This window comes from Monodelphis domestica, chromosome 8, assembly GCF_027887165.1.
Source record: "Monodelphis domestica isolate mMonDom1 chromosome 8, mMonDom1.pri, whole genome shotgun sequence".
Classification (NCBI taxonomy): Eukaryota; Metazoa; Chordata; class Mammalia; order Didelphimorphia; family Didelphidae; genus Monodelphis; species Monodelphis domestica.
In genome coordinates, this window is record NC_077234.1 from 155,700,887 (window position 1) to 155,720,655 (window position 19,769).

The window sequence follows — 19,769 nt, forward strand, 5'->3', positions numbered from 1 at the left end:
CAAGAAAAAATCTTTTTTCTGAGATAGAATGGATTAAGGAAGAGACATTTAAATATTACAATAATTTAGACTGATCTATGTAGTTAAATTGACCTGAAATAAATCCCAATTTCTAAAAAACAGAAAATGCATCTCTATCTTGACTCTATTCAATCATTTCAGATTATTTTATGGATTGGATTTCAGATATATTTGTCATAGAATCTTCAAAGTGTGCCTCTGTGGTAATATTTATAATTCTCTTAGCTTTGAGAGTATGCACAGCCTCACTATCTTTCATTACTTGAAGACTCTTTTAATATAGAATCATAAAATTATAAGGTTTGAGAGTTTACTTAACTCACTTTTCTTTCTTTCTTTTTTTTTTGTGCAGGACCATTTCCTTAACCATTTCCAATAATAGCAGCTGCTTGTTTCCTTGGCAATATGTCTCCTATTGTTTAAGGATAGGAAGGTTATGTTGGTGTTTAACCTAAACCCTTCTTTCTAGAAGAACCCTCAACCTCTTGTCCTTTTTCCTGTGTATTTCCCAAAGATGCTTACTCTTATGCTATTATACTTGTGGTTTATTCTAACATTGAATTATCTCTCATTGTCTCTTCACTAACTAGATAAACTCAGTACCTTCAGCTTTTTTCATAATATTTGCAGTTTTAAAAAGCTCAATATCTTTGTTGCTTCCCAGTTCATTTACATTTATCCTATTTCTGTGGTTCTCTGATCTCTCTTTTTATTTTAAGTTTTTAAGATATTATTTTATTTGGTCATTTTCATACATTATTCATTGGAAACAGATCATTTTCTTTTCCTCCCCCCCCATCCCCTAGCCGGCACACGATCTCTTAATCATAAATATTCCCTCCCATGATGTGTATATTAACCTATACCTACCTTCCTGCAATATGGGACTTCTGTCCATGTCTGCTTACCAAGCCTTCAGAGAAAATCTGCCAATATGGGGGAGTTAGTCCTACAGAGCTGTTGATATTAGATGGGTACTACTAGAGCATGTTGTATTAGCCATCTCTGATTTCCATTCTTCTTGTATACCAGGTCCATCTATTCTTTAGAGCAATATAAACTCTTTGATAAAGCGTTCAACATTGATTTTGCTGTTTAATTCTATGTTGGTAATTTGCCATATATCCTACCTATTTATTCTCACCATGTGTGTTTCTATTGTAATATCCATAAAGAAAAAAGTTTGATATAGAAATCTTAAAAGATCTTTTCCATTTTTGTTTGTGACCTAATTTTATCCCTTAATTCTTTTAGAATGATCTATTATAAATAAATCTCTGACCAAGCTTTTTATGAATGTTTTTCCTTTTCTTTTAAACTCTTATCTTCTGTCTTAGAATTGATACTTAGTATTGGTTCCAAGGCAAATAGGGAACTGAGATTAAGTAACCTGCCCAGAGTCCCTCAACTAAGCAGTGTCTGAGGTCAAATTTGAACCCAGCACCTATTCTGTCTAAGCCTCTCTATAAACCAAGACACCTAACTGCCCTCTATTATATTTTTTTCTGTTCAGTGATTTTATCCAGTTCTCTTGTGCCTTATTAATGTAGGTCCAATTGTAAAATTATCAACTGTATGTCATACTTCCTTATTTTCAATATTTTCTTACAATATCTAATTGATTTTTATCTTTCTTTAAAACATCAATGATTTTGTTTGCTCACAAACAGTTGATTCAGAAAGGATTCCTACATCAATAACTAATAAAGTCTATATAAATTCTGGATATTTTGATTTCAACTTGTAGTAAAGGATTTAATTATTAAACTTTTAAATTATATATATATATAGATATAGATAGATAGATAGATAGATAGATAGATAGATAGTTTGACTCCCTTCATTTAACCTACATACAACAAACTCCCACTTAGATAAAGTGCCTAAGCAAGACTAAATCGTACCCATAGGATTCTGGAGGTACCTCTGTGGGAGTGGTGGATTTTACTGATGTTATAAGAGACAGCATTTTAGTGTATTTTCCCAAAGGCAATAGCAAGTGAATAATATCCCAATTATCATTTAATGAACTAAAAGCAACTTTATTTTACAAATGTTTTTTTTTTCTGATCATATTTAACAAGAATAGACATAATTGATATTTTCCCCTAATATCTATGGGTATTCTTTTCAACCCTGAGGGGTATGGACTGGAATTTAAGTCAATTTCTTTAATTCATTTGCCCCAAACAAGTTTATATCAAAATCTGGTACAGCTAATAGATGAATCACTGCAGCTTCTTTTTGGTTGCCTTTGATCCATGTTGGATCAAACATTGCTTGTTGTTTTGTTTCTTATCTTCTTGGCTGGCCACAAAATCTTTTGAGGAGTTCCTGGATTTCTGATGGTTCACCATCTCATTCCATCAATGCTTATAAGGTTGCAGAGGTCTCTAATACTTTTTTAACACTAAAAGTAAGGAAAAAAGAAACAAAAAGGAACAGAACAGAAGCCTTTATCCGCTGACCTCATGTTAGCTTTGGGTGAACATAGCCTTAAACTTCTTTCCATGTATGGGAAGTTAAGGCTATGTTGGTGGAACCAGGCAAGAAAGACAAAGAAGTTTGTTTTGGGTAGGCATTTCCCTTTGAATGGATTCCATTTCTGGCACTGCAACCAATCAGAAGTCTGAGTCTGTCTACCAAATCCTTAGCACACTTGAATCAGCTATAGGATGTTTGCATCCATTCAATGATTGAATCAGTCATGCACACTATTTATACATAAAAGGAGTGGAGCTTTACTTCTCCCACTTACATCAGTATTAATATTGGAGTCAATTGATTCAATCAATAAAATCAACTTATTCTACTTGAATGAACAGACACCAAAGTATGCCCTGACACCTTTGTGGGGGAGAAATATTGAATCAATCAATCAAAGGAATAGTGTGTGAACAGGTGCTGTGACCATCCATTTAATCAAGATATTACAACTAGAGGTGACAGGAAGACTGGTTGAATTGGTTGAGAGATTTGGTCATGCCCTAAGGGGCTTCCATAAAGCCCAGAAGCTCCTTCACAATCAAAGAACCCAGCATTTAGCAACTTAATAGTAGAAGCCTCTAGAAATTGAATAATTGAAGGCTTATCACTTAAAAAAGAGATTTGACTTGCTCTTTTTGGCCAACAAAGTAGAACCAGGAACAAAACATGGAAGCTGAAAAGAAACAACTTTAGGCTTAAAGTAGATGTTACGAATCAACAATTAGAGATGTCCAAAAGGGGAAAGGACTCTAGTGAAGTTTACCCTATAGAGTGGCTACAGGGCTAGAGGAACTTTAATTAGGTGTGACAGCAGAGATTGTTCTTGGATATGAGTCAGATGCTAGACAACCTTTGTAACTAACTTGTTTGACTTTGGTTGCCCTTCCCAAATAATTCATCATCAAATTGTCAATATGCTGACAGTGAATTTCTCTGTATTTATCTAGGCAATACCTTGGTAAATATTCATATAATTTTTTGGGATTGTCCTAGAAAAATTTTCATCCTGGCAGAAGCTGCTAGTGTGTATACTTTGATAGCATACCCTTTGAGAATCCGAGGTTCTCCTCCCAATTTGGAGTCATCTCCAAATGATCATGAGTCTTTGGAGCAGACGTTTTGTGTTTGGTTTAAAGAGTTACCCTTCCTATATACCACTCATATAGTAATTTTAAGGGGAAGGCAAACAAAGTACAACTTTAAGTCAAAGGAATGAATTTCGAATGGTAGAGGTAGAGATGGAAAGGATGTCAGAAGTCTTCTGGTCCAACAAAAATTGGGAAAACTGGGGGCTTTGGGAAATTATGTGACTTGCCTAAAGTCACACAGATAATAAACATAAAAAATATGGTTTGCAAAAAGGTGCTCTGACCTTAGAGCTAGTTCTGTATTATAACTGACTCTCATAAAAATAAAGCAAAAATGATGAGAGTTTACATTCTTGGTTCTCAGGATCCAAATTTATACCAATTGTTGAAGATTCCATTTTGATAATACCAAATTGTTGGAGATAAAAGATGCTATGGTTGAAAGAACATGAAGTTGGAAATAGGGTCCTTGTCTTATCTTTATTAGTATCACATGAAAAGAAAGATACAAAATGTTTGTAGCAGCATAGATTTGGAGCTAGAAGGGGCCTTGGGCATCATCTAGTCTGATTCCTTCATTTTACAGAGAAGGAAAGTTAAGCTACTGGCCAAAAATCAGTTAGCTTTTAAGTGGGGAGATCAGATTCTAACATTGGTTAATTTATATCAAAACCAGAACTTTTTCTTTGGCAAATGACCAAATCTATCCAGACCTCCATTTCTTATGTGTCAAATGAGGAGCATAGATTACATTGTCTCTCAGTTCTCTTCTCAGGATCTAAGAGGGTATGACTGTATAATGAGGAGAAAAAGAGCTGGATTTGAAGAAGTTTATCCCAATATTCCTAAAATCAGACTATGCAGCTAGTCATATATTTATTTCTCTTCCTCTTGAGATTTTGCATATGCATTCAGCAGTCTGAACTTTCAGCCTAATATGTTGTACCTCAAGGTTAAAGTTTCATTTTTATGGCTAGGTTTATAAATAGGATTTTTTTTTAAAAAACTAAAGATCTTCACTCTGTGATAGTCTTTATTCTTTGAAAGGGCATTTTCTTTGCTACCAAGGGGGTTTTCTAGAGTATAGTTTGAGTTAGTGTAATAGTTGTAGGACCATCTTGAAGAAAAAAAAAGGCATTAAAGCCAATAAATTTTACATGCTTCCCTATAAAAATAACGAAGGCCCTTCACCATGGGGATAGGAGTAAGAAGAGATCACTCTGAATTCCCTGCAAATTGACTCATTAATATTTATTTCTGCCAGTCTCAAAGTGATTTATAAACTGATTATCAAGCTTTGATAAGCAGTTCACACATCAATGAATTTAGCCAATTCAAAATAAATGATGATAGTCAGCAAATAATGACTTTCTCTTATATTCAAAGCAATTTCTCCAGGTTTAGGACTGTTAAATCTTTTCCACTTTAAATATATATTTGTAGTTTCAAAAATTCATATAGGAAAGTAAAAGTGTTAGATTCTAGTGTTCGGATATATCTATAACTAAGAGGAAGAGATCTGTGTTGAGGGAGAGCAAATCAAGATATATCCTTCTGAAAAAATCATAAGCACCTTGATGGAAGTAACATTCTTGAACAAAATCTAATTTTCCAGCCAAGCATTAGTCATAACTTTCATATTGACATTGCCACTTGATTTTCTAATTGTGATGATATTTGAGTAGGTCATATTTCTTATCAAAGCAGAACCCAGATCATAGAATTTAAGTCTAGAAAGGGTGTTACAGATTCATTTTCCTCCTCCCCAATTTAACAAATGAAAAAACCCCAAGGTCCCAAGAGTTGAAACCTCATAAGCTTAATGTCTCAAGAGAGGAAGAAGAGTAGCAATTCAAACACATCTAATTCATTCTGGCAAGAAATAAGAGTGGAATTTGGAGAGACTGTTGACTTATGTTATAGTGATGCTGAAAGAACACTGGATTTGTTTGGGGTTCAGAAATCTGTACATCAATCATAAGTAACACTTATTAGCTATTTAACAAATTTAAAGTCTCTGTCAGTTTCATGATTTATAAAATGGTATCATGCTTGCCAGTAATAATAATTGCTAGAATTTATATAGTGTTTTAAGCTTTGCAAACAATGTGGATATGTTAATTCATCTCATCCTCACACAAACTCTTATGAGGTAAATTCTGCTATAATTTCCATTTTATAAATGAGGAAACTGATGCTCACATAAGTTAAGCAATTTGCCCAGGGTCATACACCTTGTTGGTTTTAAAGATAGTATTTGAATAACTCTAAGTCTTTACTATACAATGTTTCATAAAGTTATGGAAATATTATTTTTCTGGCAATAGGCATTCTTCATAACTTTAGGAAAGATAATTTATTTTCCAATTGATATCTGATTATATCTTAAAGCTCCATTTGCTTATAAAAATAATCAAATTGATTCTTTTGTGAATTTTAATTTTCAAAGATATTTTATTTTCCCCATTACCTGTAATATAACAATTTTTGACATATGTATTCTGAAATTATAAGATACAATTATCTTTCCCTTACTTTTCTTCCCCTCAGAGATCATAAGTAATTTTATCTGAGTTATATATATATATATATATATATATATATTATGTAAAACATACTTCCAAATTGGTCATTGTTGTAAGAGAATACTCAAATCAAACCAAAACCCCAAAATAAAATCATAAATAAACTACTGTGAGAAAGAGTAGGCTTTGATTTGCATCCAATTCCATCAGTTGTTTCTCTGTAGGTAGATAACATTCTTTATTGTAGGTCCTTCAGAATTGTCCTGCATCATTCTATTGCTGAGAGTAGCTAAATCTTTCAGTTGGTCATCCCACACAGTATTGCTGTTACTATGTATACTGTTCTTCTGTTTCTGCTTATTTTGCTCTGCATCAGTTCATGTAGATCTTTCCAGCTTTTTTTCTGAAATTACCCTTCTTATCATGTCTCATAGCTAACAGTATTGCATTATAATCATATACCACAGCTTATTTAGCTATTCCCCAATAGAAGGACATCCCCTTGTTTTCCAGTTCTTTTCACCACAAAAACAAACAAACAACAAAAACCTGCTATAAATATTTTTATATAAGTAGGTCCTTTTCCCTTTTTGATGATCTTTTTAGTATACAGACCTGGTAGAGTGTATTACAAGTATATATATATATATATATATATATATATATATATATATATATATATATATATTATATGTATGTATACACAGTTTTATGCCCCTTTCTTTATATTTACAAATTTTCCTCCAGAAAGGTTTGATCATTTCACAACTCCACAAACAATTCATTAGTATTTCAGTTTGGCCACATCCTCTCCAACATTTATCGCTTTCCTTTACGTCATATTGGTCAATCTGATAAGTGTGAAGTGGTATCTCAGTATTGATTTAATTTCTTTAATCAAGATTGATTTAGAAATATTTTTGTATGTATGTATTTTTTGTATTTTTAGAAATATTTTTGTATGATTTTTGATAGCTTTGATTCTTCATTTGAAAACTGCTTGTTAAATATCCTTTGACCATTTGTCAATTAGGCAATGAATTGTGTTCTTAAGAATTTGATTTAGTTCTCTATAAGTTGAGAAATTAGCTCTTTATAAAAACATTACTATAATCCCCCCATTTTTGCTTCCTTTTTTACCTTGGTTATATTTGTTTCGTACACAACATTTTAAATTTAATATAATAAAAATGATTGATTTTACATCTTATAATGCTTTCCAGCTCTTGTATGGTCATAACTTCTTCCCTTTATCATTGATCTGTAAGGTGAACTATTCTACATTTACTAATTTACTTATCATACACCCATTTTGACCTTATCTTGGTATAGAATATGAGATATTGGTCTATATCTAATTTCTGCCAAACTGTTAACCCTAACCCTACAAGTTTTTTGTCAAATAGTGATTTCTATCTCAAAAACTGGCATGTGAATTTTTTCAAAAACTGTAACAGTTTAATCCTTTTTAGGAAGACTTGTTCATAAACTAGTAGTTTATTTGCATAGGCAGTAATAGCCTAGCTAAGTAGAGTGCATTGATAGAAATAAATATTTTCCCTTCAGTATCTCTAGTTCAAGGTCATTGACAGGACTTTTTTCTTTATCATTGTTTCTTTGGAATTTGAGAAAAGTTTTCTCTGAGTAATTAAAAACTCAGGAAAATGTTAATAGCAGCAGGAATACAATTTCCACTGTAAGAAGTCCCAGTTAATTTGTCCCATGAACATTTTGGTGTAGATGCGTACCATTATTCTAACCTCTCTTTAGTGTGTGGCATCTAAATTGCTTTGGAAATGCTGTGTAATCTAATTTATAAAACCTCCTAAAAGTGAGCACAAAAGCTGAATGCCACAGTTTGTTGTACCCTAATAGCACTAAAGTGACTAATATCTGATCAAATCCCCTCCACACACATATCCGCATGTGAAGAGCACAGAGATGGCATGGAAAATTGCCTTAAATTCCCACGAGTCTTTAGTTCTACCTACAGATGTAAAACTGAAATACAACACTAGAGCAATTACATGGTGAAATCAAGGCTCACACGTACCTGAATATTTCATTTGAGAGTCACAAAATGACAGTGATTTTTGCCTCTAATATCTGAATAATTGCCTCAATTCTTTGCTTTCCTTTATAGTGATGCATACTTTAGTGTATTTTGAAAGTTTTCTTTTTTTAAATTTGTTCAATGATCATTACTATATATTCAATTTCAGTACATTAACTCCATTACCATAAGACAGTCTGACTAGTTTGACTAGATTTCCTTTTTTCTCTGATGGAAATCCAAAGCCCAACTACCTGAAGGACTGTCATATGAAAATGAGTAATAGTAGTAGCTATACTCTCCCCCCCCAAAAAAATAATTTATTTTTTAAGGTTATAAGTTGAATAAATCTAATAGTACCTTATTGTCATGCCAGGGAAGACTATCTTGAAATTGTGTGACTATAACAGATTACTTTTCAAATAAAATTGGCTGCATTGTTTTATATAGAGAATAAGAAGGGGTTGTTGTTGTTGTTGTTGTTCAGTTTTTTTCAGTTGGGTCTGACTCTTCTTGACCCTATTTGGCATTTTCTTGCCAAAGATTCTAGAGTGATTTGCCATTTCCTTCTCCATCTCATTTAAAGATGGGAAACCGAGGCCAACAGGGTAAAGTGACTTGTCCAGGACCACACAAGCTAATAAGAATTTGAGGTCAGATATGAATTCGGGAAAATGAATCTTCCTGATTCTAGCACTCAATCCACTATGCCTGTTAGATATCCCTGATGATAAGAAAATCTGGGTTCAAATTTTGACTCTAATATAACTGGTACTCTGATATTAAGGAAATCCCTTAACTTCTGATTGTTCTAAGCCAGAAGCATAAAACACACCATGACAAATGCAGCCCACAAAGCTAGTTTGGCCAAAACTAGATTAAAATACATTTGGGAAATATTTAACAAAAATACAATGAAATATGACATTTTATAATGAAGTCAATATGTGGGGCCACAGGGATCTTGATGGACAATATAACTGCCCTCATTTCTATCTGAGTTTGCCCCCAATGCTCTAGGCAACTTTTTGGAGACTAAGAATTGCAGACCAGGAATATATTTATACTGAGAAAAATTTTCTCACTTACAAGTTCTTTATACCGGTGGAATCAGGGACTTTGTCTTTATATTTAATGGCTGAAAATTGAGCATTGAAAATTATTTCACTATTTTGGGGGTTTTAAATATTATTTAAAATCTGAAATCTCCCTCCAAACTATTTATATAGTGCAAAGTTTTAAGGGCTTTGTTTTCCATGTTTCAGCTTCTGAGAGATGGAAAAAGTTCTGTTAGATCTGTTATGTCAGCATAATACTAATAATTAACTATCCTATTTACAAAGAAGATTACAAAGACAGAGATTTTTAATATTCACAAACTAGAAGCTGAGAATCTCTACAATAATCATATTAGCCAAGAAAAAAATCTGAAAATACTTTTATGAGTTAGCTTGACATTAATTAAATTCAATAATAATTCTGGGCTTGTTTGTACAACTTCCTTAAAGCCCTAGGGTGCAGGACTATGGAATCAAACATTTTAAGAAGCATTCATCCGCACCAACCTTTAGGTGACCCTGAAAATGGTTTATTGTTGTTGATGCTGATGTCTGTGGATGAGTGCCCAAAAAGAGACTTTGAGCAAAGGTTTTAAATGTGTGGCATAATAGACAGTCAGTTTAACTTCATTAAAGGAACAGTCAAAGTCTATATTTATCTCTGTCTAACATTAGTTTAACGACTTTTCATTTTCGTTTACTCCTTTAAGAACTCAGTTTAGAAATAGACTGAAAATTATATAATTCTCTAATTTTCATTTCCCTTAACTTTCCCCTTTCCCTCTTCTTGCCTATGCCTCTCTCCCACCTTCCACCCAGGATTCCTCCTTTTCCCTTCCTCATTTTGTTGTTCTTATTGAATTAGAATCCTTTAAAAGGGGAGAGTCTTAAACTGAAGTCCACAAACTTCCATTGTATATATATTTTGATAACTATTTTTCATTATAAGAGGTTTCCTTTGTAACCCTACATATCTTCTGTTCTCAAAACAAAACATTATGCTGAAACTTTTCCAGACATCCGAAACCCCTTAACTAAATGGTTTTGAAGTTTCGTCCACATTCCAGTTCCTAGATTCTGAAGTATTGAAGACAAATGACTATCAGTTGATAGGCAAAAAGAATAATATAATATTTTCAGTAGAAAAGCCAGCTCTAATCAAGGTGTCTTCAGAGAAAGGATGTAAAAGAGTTATGAGCTGATTGATACAGAAAAGAATAGAGAAAATTAGTCTGAAGAGTCTGAAAAGAGAGATATGAGCGAGAAATGAGTCTTTGTTGTAAGTATGTGGGAGGTGTTAATCTACTCTTTAACACCTGTTCTCTAACTTTTTAACTGCTAAAAAGAAGACAGAGTTGGCAGATTTTTAAAGTCTAGTTAGCCTGTACAAAGGAGGATTAATAAAGTAAATATTCTGAGGTTGAACTTTATCATAGTTTAGGTCACAGTTGAAATACTTTAATATTTATGTCACTTTTTTTTTTGACCTGTTTTCTGTGGGAAGTTAACTGGGTTCTTTTTTGTTTGGAAATGACAACTAGTATTTATATAGGACTTTCAGGTTTGTAAAATATTTTAAATATGTTAAATTATTTAATCCTGGCAACAACGCTGTGAGGAAGCTATAATTATTACTCATTATTATTATTGAAGAAACTGAGGCAGATAGCAGTGAAATAACTTATCCAGAATGAATGAGGCAGAATTTGAAATCAGGTTTTCCTCAGTCCTTGTCCTGTACTTTTTTCCACTGTTCAATCAAGCCGCCTACAATAAATAAACAAGTATGTTTTGTTATAGAAAGACACAACTGATTGTGCTGAATGACATAGCTGGATGTAGCAGAAAGAAAAAGAGTCATAATCTCTGCTCAGCAATTTACGAATTCTATGACCCTAGGCAAGTCACAGAACCTCTCTAGGCTTCTTGTTCTTTATCAGTAAAATGAATGAATTTTTATTGGATGACCTTTAAAATTCTTTCCAAATCTAAAACTTTTATCTTATGACATATTCTTTTTAGTTTTTGTTGTTTTAATTTTGTAACCTCAATTTTTACATGCTTGAGATATCCTACTGAAACACTACCAGTCACTTGAGGCAGCCTAAATGAGGCAGACACCTAAATGAAAAACAAACAAACAAAACTAAATTAAACTAAAAACATTGGCCTGAGGCTCTGTTTTTGCCCTGGATTGATCTTGGATTGATTGAATTATGACACAGTATATAACTATATTCAGTCTAGTTTCCTTTAGGTCAATTTTTTTTTTCAGTATAAGAGTAGTTAAACAAATATGTTAACTAAGAGTTTATTATAATTTATGAGTCTACTTTGATATTCTGTCATAACCTCAGTCCAATTAGTTTAGGTTGACTTTTATTTTCCTTTGATTTCTGAAAAAAGAAAGTAAGGTTTTTATTTCAGCACGAGGAACCCACATGATTACATGATCAAATGGAATCAAAGGGAGTAAATTGAAACCCATTCGTCCTTTCTCTTTCAGTGTGATTCTGATCTATGCCCTCAAAACTATTAAACATGCTAAGGTCCTTTTTGGGGGGACTTTTAACATTATGGGGTCACTAGTACAACACATGAATCTCTCATTTGTTATCATTTGCTCTCCTTGTGCAAATGATCTGCCTTCATTTCTGGATATCTCATGCCACTGCTTGCAAACAAATCTTCATGGGCTACGTGCTATTGCCCATATTGCCATCATGTATCTCTCCATCATCATTTGAATCACCAACAATTTTGATTCTTCTGAGACTGAATTGTGGTATTCTATGATTTGGAGGCACCTAATACCACCAGCAGAATTTTGGTATAAAAAGACGAGCTTTTGAGGAGCTTGATATTGAAATTGCTATAACATTTCCAAGTATCATCTGTCCTACTTTCTTCCGACAGGTCAATTTTAAGTCCAGCTCTTTGAGTATTTCATTAGCTGCCCAAGACATGCATTTTAAGGCCTGTTATATGAGCTGAGGATCCACATGCATGTTGATCTGAACAACAGGAATTCTTTATCCTTTTTGTACTTCCTTATTAGATTGTTTGTATTCAGCCCTTGATGAATTCAGTACTATCCAACAATGGGAGCTTCTGGAGGATCTTTGGAGAAGCATGTCAATTGTACACAGCAGAGAGGAGCAAGGACCATAGATTTAAGGCTATAAAATAGTGGTATCCAACTAAAGTAGAATCAAGTTCATGAGGATCCCTGATGATTGCATACTGACTTAATTTTAAAGTGTATTTTAATTTTAATTTAATTTATAATATATAAATATAAAAATAATTTAATTTCATTTTACATGTAAATTAATTTTAATTTTAAAGTATAAATGCTATATAAGGCTATTATATTTTTATTAATTTTTTCAAACATTTCCCAATTACAATTTTTTGAACCATTACTGTCTGTGTGTGTTACTTTGAAGGTATCAGAGTGATAAGGGGTAGGCAATGGGAGTTAAATTTCTTGCCCAGGGTCACAGACTTAGGAAGTGTCCGAGGTCAGATTTGAACTAAAACCTCCATTTTCCAGGCTCTGCTCTCAATTCACTGAGCCTCCTAGCTTCCCCCAACCCTCTAAATGTTAAACTGGTGAAAGCCACTTGGGAGTGTCATGAGTGGCATGTTGGAAACTTATCCTCTACGGGAGCTTAGAGATCTTCTAATCTTAAAGATAAAAAAAACAAAAACAAAAACAAAAACAAAAAAAACTCTCATTTTATAAATGAGGAAGCTCAAAGAGGAATTATTTGATCAAGATCACATAGACAGCAAGCTGCAAAAATCAAAATTTGAATCCATGTTTTCTCATTGTTCATTTTCCATTATGAAATATTTTCTTTCAGTGGTTAACCTCTTTGATGTCCATATTTGTTATACTATATTTTATGCCTTGCCTTCATTGGTCATCAGAGCATTATTGAACAAAATTATTTCTGTGATTGCATCTATCCCACTGAAATGGGCTTGGATATGTGTTGTTGGAGATAAACCTATTAGAAGTGTGTTATACTTTGTTGAATTGAAAGCTTTTTTGTATCATAGTATGCAAAACAGTATCTTGTATTCTCTATAGTTTTCAGCAAACTGTGTCTGTGAAAATCTAACATCCATAAGAGGGAGTGTTTGGGAATGGGATAGCATATATCAACATAGACATATATATATATATATATACATGCACACATACACAGATATATGCATACGTATATTGTCAAATTCAATTGAGAGATAGTTTTACTCAATTAAAAAAATTCTTTGACCTGGGATGGCTTGTTAGTCAAGGGAGAGAAACATTCAGAGATGAAGACAATGTTAAAAACAAAAGACAACAATACCTTTTTGAAGGAAAAAGCTCTTTCCTTTCTCATATTTCATCAAGGATAATCATGATTCAACCTCATAAATATTTAAAAGGTGATGAAATAATAACCATATATTATTAGCTTTTTGCTGATATATTCTCTCTGTGCTAAGTAGTTGGGATACAATAAAGGCAAAAATAGGCCCTACCTTCCAGGATCTCACAGTCTGATTTAATGGATTTAATCACTCTTCTGCCATAGAACAAATACACGTGCTAAAATGGAAGGTAGACAACATGGAGATGGAGGAGACAACATGCAAATCACATTGCACATGCATGATGAATACAGGATTGGTAAGAAGTTAATTTCAGAGAAAAAGCTTGAGTATCAAGGGGTACTGGGAAAGATTTCTTGCAAAATATAGAATTTTAGCTAGCCTTGAAGGAGGACAGAGAAGCCAGGAGACAAAGATGAGGAGAGAAAACATTGTCAGTATGGGAGATGGCCAATGAAAATGTATGAAATCAAGAGATGGAAGGTCTTCTGCAAGGAATAGTAAAGAAGTCATTGTCATTGGATCAGAGTGTAAAGACAAGGAGGGGAGACAAGTGGGAGGGGACTAGAAAAATTGTCTAGGTTATGAAAATGTCAAAATTTGTGTTTTTTTAAAAGATGTTATCCATGAGGTACCTACAATTTGTTTGGTGTCTTCTGATTTAAAAATAAACCCTTTTATGTTTTCAAAATTGTTGTCCAACCCCCCACAGCAGGATTAAGTATATGTTTGAATTTAATTTCATTGTCAAATCTGTACCTTATATCATCTTCTTAAGTGTTAATTCTATTCATTTATATGGGGCATTTTTTCCTGGGTGGTCTTTTTCTCCCATGTACTAGAGAATTATTTTAACTACTGTGACTCTTTTCATTATCTGATTATTAATTTTTACCTAGAGATGTATGACTAAATGGTAAAGCAAAGCAGGATTATTCTTGTTCTTGTTATTATTACTTATACACGAAAAATACAAAAGTTAACCCAGTTTTGGCAGGCTACTTTCCTAAGTAGAAGAAACTAAGTATAAAATGGGCATTTAACATATTTTTTTGCACTCATGATAAAAGTTAATAATGTTCTATTTTAGCTACTTGACACTTCATATGTTTGCTTGTCAAATGTTCAGCAGGTTTACTTTCTTCTGATATTGTAACTTACATAAAATGTTTTGTCTTTCATCCCCCCTCTTCCTTCTCTCTGGTCCCTGTTAATAGCTGCCCCCCCCCAGATAACAGTCAAGGTTATTCTACGGATATTTATTAGTATTCAAGCTGAGCAGTTTGCCCATCCTGAGATCACTGACACCTCCTGAGGTCACTGACTCTATTTCATCTCCAGGTTAATTATGAAAACAAGCCCTTTGTAACTTTTCACTCCTACATAGGTACCTATGTCTAAAGTCACTGAGTGTCTTGAATATGTGCCAAGACTGAGTGGCCTCAAAGATTAATCATGAGTAAGGAAAAGACTATTTAAAAGACAGACACTTATACCCTGGCCAATTAGCACTCAGGCACCACTGAGTGCCAGGTCACTTGACACTCATCTTCAAGAACACCAGAAGATCCAGCACCTCACTAATAAGAACTGCTATTTCAGAAGTAGAGCTTTTTTCTTTGGGTAAATAAGAGCGATTAAATCTTGGCTTATTTGCTGCCCAAAGATTTGTCTTTTGATCTTCAACTAGTGTGAGGGCTATGCTCCTCTGTGCCTATATAAATTCTGCCAGGAGGGGCCTGGCAAAGTAGCAGAATTTATATAGGTCCAGAGGAGCATAGCCCTCAAATTCAGAGCTCTGAAACTCAACATTTTAAAGGGTGTGGAAAATTCATTGAAGACAGATAAAAAAAAAAAAACTAGTTAGTTGTCCTTGGTAAAGATGATATTGCATCATTATCAGAGCCTGGAGGAAAGAAAGGCAGAGTGGGAAAACATGCAGAGGTTTTACAGTAAAGAGAAAGAGAAGAAGAGGAGCTCATGTTGAGTCATCTCAATGACCTTATGAACCCAGGACAAAATGAGGGTTTAGGAATTATAGCTCAAATGTTGTGCTTCTACTGTCAGAAATGATGAAAATAGTTTGCTATCAAAGTGCTCACAAAACTGGTAATTTCCATATACTTTTTTCTAGAAATGCTCTCCAAATGATTTGTCTCAATTGAATCTCATACCAAATTTCCCCCATCCCCATTTTTCTTCTTTTTTGCAACTTTAAACTGTTGTGAGATAGCATTGCTCATCATCTACATCTCCTCTGGCAAAGTCTTTCAAATAAGTTTCTGATCCATTTGGACTCTAAATCAACGTTACCATTGTTTTGTGACCTAATCATTTCTTAGAAGTAAGCCCTTTGGCAAATAGGTGGAACATTTACTATAGTGGAGAGACACTTGAGGTAGGTAGACCAATAATCTAGGCAAGAAGAGAAGATGGCATGGACTAAGGTAATGGCTGGGTGAATAGAGATGGGAGGTCAAATATAAACTTATGAAAGTTGATGATTAAATTTTCATTTGAACATTTACACCTTAGATATTGGCAAGTGCTACATATTAGTACTTGGTTTATTGTTATGTTGATTGTTTCAGTTTAAGAAAGTGATGGAGAGACTTGGTGGGGATTAATGCATACTAAACAAAAGTGTATTGGAGGCACATTTCCACTCAAAAAGAGCTGGCTGTAAAATGTTTAGCACACCTCTGCATTCAGGAGATATTATGAAGGTAGAAATGGCAAATTTTAGCAATTGATTATAAATGTATAATGAAGAAAATAAAGCATCAAGAAGATCACTCAAGTTCTGAATCTAAGAGATTAGATAGATGATATTGGGCTTGAAAAAATAGAGAAAGCCAGTAGAGTTGAGGCCTTAGGGGACAGTTAATGAATTTTCTTTTGATCAGGTTGCATACGAAAAGTCTTTAGAATATTTAGTCTGAAATGTCTAGTATGCAGATGGTGATTTGGAACTAGAGCTTAGTTGAATGTCTTTATACGTAGCTATGTTTGTAATCCATAAAGAAATGCAAATTAAATCCATAGAATCTAATAAAGTTACTAACAAAGAACATAAAGAGAGAAGAGATCCAGGACAGGCCCTTTGTGATAAACCCATATTCAAGGGGCATAATATGGTCATAAAGCCAGTAAAGAAAAACAAAAAGTAATATTCATACTGACAGGAGAAGAATAAAGAGAATTTTTGTGTCATGAAAACAGGTAGGAAATATTGGTGGATGGGGTAGGGGTGGAGGTGAAAGTTATCAACCCCCAGATTTTGCATATATGTTTAAATGGATTGAATAAGGAAGACCGTCAGCTTTAGCAATGAAAGGATCATTGGTAACTTTGAAGAAATCAGTTCCACTTGAGTCATAAAGCCAGAAGAATGCAGAGGATAGAGGAATCAGTAAGAGGCAATGAGCTTCCCCCCCACCCCAGAAATTTGGTTTAAAAAGAAAAATGCATAGCATGATACCTTTTTGGCAAGAGATCTAGTGAAATCTTTTAAAAGGTGGAAGATAAGGTCTTGTCTGAAGACCAAAGAGGATAAAGTAATAGAGAAGATACCTGAGGAGTAGAGAGATGGGCCAATAGCAGAATATGTTTCCTGGAGAAGATTGTGAATAACATGTAGAAGTTGTTTTTGGCAAGGAAAATAGTCATTGTATATTATCAGAAACTAGGGGGAAAGAATATGTGGAAGACTATGTTAAGAGGTTTTATAAAAAAAGGGGGGAACAGAGGGAGCTAATGATGGATATTTTGAATTTTCTCAGGAAAAATAAGAATTAAGGCTCTCATCTGAAAGAATAAAAGAAAGAGAAGGTCTCAGAGATTTGAAGAAAGATAGAAAGGTTTGAAAATATTTTAATGCATAATTTTATAGTGTGAAGATTAAAATAGTGGGAGTTATAAACTGTGGCAGATAAAAGAGTGTTTGGCTTAAATTGTGACTGCAGAAATATGGTTTCAAGACAGTGTCTTGTTTTAAATCAAAATATAAGGTAGTCGCCAGGGAAAAATTCCCAAATATGAAATACATACCCTAGTTAACTGGGTTTTATAGAGATTTTAATTAATACAAATGAGGAATTAAAGAGAGAGAGAGAGAGAGAGACAGAGAGAGAGAGAGAGAGAGAGAGACAGAGAGAGAGACAGAGAGAGAGAGAGAGACAGAGAGAGAGAGAGAGACAGAGAGAGAGAGACAGAGAGAGAGAGACAGAGAGAGAGAGAGAGAGAGAGAGAGAGAGAGAGAGAGAGAGAGAGAGAGAGAGAGAGAGAGAGAGAGAGAGAGAGAGAGAGAGAGAATAATGAGAAAAAAGCTAGGCCAGCTTAGGCCATCCTTAAGAGAGAGAGATCAGTCAGTCTTCAATCCACTCACCACAAGATTTGTCCCAAGCTAGATTCTAGTGTTCAGAGAGACACCAGTTGCCTCCTCCAATTCAGCTTTTCCCAGCTGAATCTCCCAAGAGAGCCCCCTTCTCTCAGCTTCTGACCTCCTTTTAAAGGGAATTTTCTCCTATGTCACCTCCCCTAAGTTCTCACATCTACCAATCACAGTAGACGTTTTCCAAAGGACAGACCATTCTTATTTCACACCTAAGTAGACTTAAACTTTTGATTAAGTTCACACCTGAAAAAACCTCTGAGTAAGTTCTCACCTCTTTGCTCCTTGTAAATTGACAAGTTGCCTGACCCTTATAGGTACTTAGCACCCTTTTGTATTAGATCTAAAAATAGGCACAGCTTAAGAACTTTTGCCTTACTATAAGTATGGGTTTAAGTATTTTTCATTGTTCAGCAAGGAGTTTCTTCCCCTAAGGTATGCTTAAGTAGGGGTGGAGTAGAGGTCTCACATTCCTGATCTAAGTCCCTTCATTGTTTAAAATGGGGAATGGTCTTAGCCAAATCTTATGAAGTAGGGTCTGAGAATTTTTAAGATTAACAATAGAAAATCAATTAGGGAGGAGTAAAAAGATTGCTTTACTGCAGTGAGGACTCAGTTGAACTGAAATAAAAAAAAGTTGTTACTAAAAGATGATACTAAAAGATGTTGATATGAATGTGCTTTATTTATACCTTTAGAATATCAACTGGTTGGTCATTTGACAAAAGTCTCATTTTTATCTTTAAATTGGACCTGCATATATAGTATGAATACATAGAAGTATAAACGATCAGAAAACAATATAATTCTTAGAATCCTATGCTCCTCTTATTCACTACTCCACAACATAACTACAGAAGGAGAAGAGCTATTTTGTTTCTATGCGTTGCTTTAGATTTCCCTTGCCAAAAAATTTATGGTCCTCTAGCCAACATGGTGATGAAATCTCTGAACTTAGTTGCTTCTTAGACCACAGACATATAGTTTTATTTGTGATCACATACTCATAACGCTTCTCGCTTAATCTAATCTTGCAGAGTTTGTTCTCTTATTACTCTAAACTTCCTGAATTCTTGTTCTCCTCAAACTATGATTAGAATGAGGATGATCTTTATCTTCCTTCTGGAAATATCAGCATCATCTCAAACTATTATGGGCCATCAGACTAATAATAATGGCAGTTATATATGTCCAAAGGGCGATAAAAGATTGTTTGCCCTTTGATCCAGCCATAGCACTGCTGGGCTTGTACCCCAAAGAGATAATGGACAAAAAGACTTGTACAAGAATATTCATAGCTGCGCTCTTTGTGGTGTCCAAAAATTGGAAAATGAGGGGATGCCCATCAATTGGGGAATAACTGAACACATTGTGGTATATGTTGGTGATGGAATACTTTGTGCTCAAAGGAATAATAAAGTGGAGGAATTCCATGGAGACTGGAACAACCTCCACGAAGTGATGCAGAGCGAAAGGAGCAGAACCAGGAAAACATTGTACACAGAGACTGATACACTGTGGTACAATCGAAGGTGATAGACTTCTCCATTAGTATCAATGCAATTTCCCTGAACAATCTGCAGGGATCTAAAAAAAAATACTACCCACAAGCAGAGGATAAACTGTGGGAGTAAAAACACCGATGAAAAACAACTGCTTGACTACAGGGTTGGAGGAGATAAGACTGAGGAGAGACTCCAAATGAACGCTATAATGCAAATTCCAACAACAGGGAAATGGGTTCGAGTCAAGAACACA

At 34.1% G+C, this 19,769-nt stretch overlaps 1 protein-coding gene across 2 annotated transcripts in view; it reads left to right on the forward strand.

Moving 5' to 3' along the window:
• GPC5 (glypican 5) overlaps positions 1–19,769 on the forward strand; it is a 2,135,463-nt gene that overhangs the window by 449,475 nt on the left and 1,666,219 nt on the right. The window lies entirely within an intron of this gene.